Below are 811 nucleotides of genomic sequence, written 5' to 3' on the forward strand. Positions count from 1 at the left end.
GGAATACTATATAGCAAAATGAGAATTTACTGATACAGGCAAAAACATGGAGAATATCAAAGATATAATAATGAACAAAAGAAATTAGACACAAAAGATTTCATATTGTAAGATTTAATCTATGTAAATTTTAATAATAGGCAAAACTTATCTATGGCAATAGAAACCATTGGGAGTTATTTTCTTAGGGGGGTATAAAGGAGAATTTTGAGGTACTAGAAATGCTTTATGTCTTGATCTGAGTGGAGTTTACATGGGGTTATGCATATGTAAAGTTCCCTGGATGGCACAAACTCTTGACTGCTAACTGAAAGGTTGGTTACTTGAATCCACCCAGCAGCACCATGGAAGAAAGGCTTGGATATCTACTTCCATAGGATTAACAAAATGAAATCCATTGCTGTCAAATTGATTCCAACTCACAGTAACCCTGTAGGACAGAATAGAACAGCTCCACAGTGTTCCTAAGGTGTAATCTTTATGGAAGCAGACTGCCACATCTTTCTCCCACGGAGCCACTGGTGGGTTCCAACCACCAACCTTTCAGTTAGCAGCCCAACACTGAATCACTGGGCCAACAGTGCTCCTGGAAAACCCTATGGAGCACAGTTCTACTCTGCAATGCATGGGGTCACCATGAGTCAGAGTCAACTTGACCACAACGGATTTTTTTTGTATATTTGAGCTGTTGGAACAACTGTTTCTTGGTCTAAGTACAGCTTCCACATGAGCACAATAAAGTGTTCTGGAATTCCCATTCTTCGAAATGTTATCCATAGTTTGTTATGATCCACATAGTCAAATGCCTTGG

The sequence above is a fragment of the Trichechus manatus genome, unplaced genomic scaffold, assembly GCF_000243295.1.
Source record: "Trichechus manatus latirostris isolate Lorelei unplaced genomic scaffold, TriManLat1.0 scaffold00037, whole genome shotgun sequence".
NCBI classification, from domain to species: Eukaryota; Metazoa; Chordata; class Mammalia; order Sirenia; family Trichechidae; genus Trichechus; species Trichechus manatus.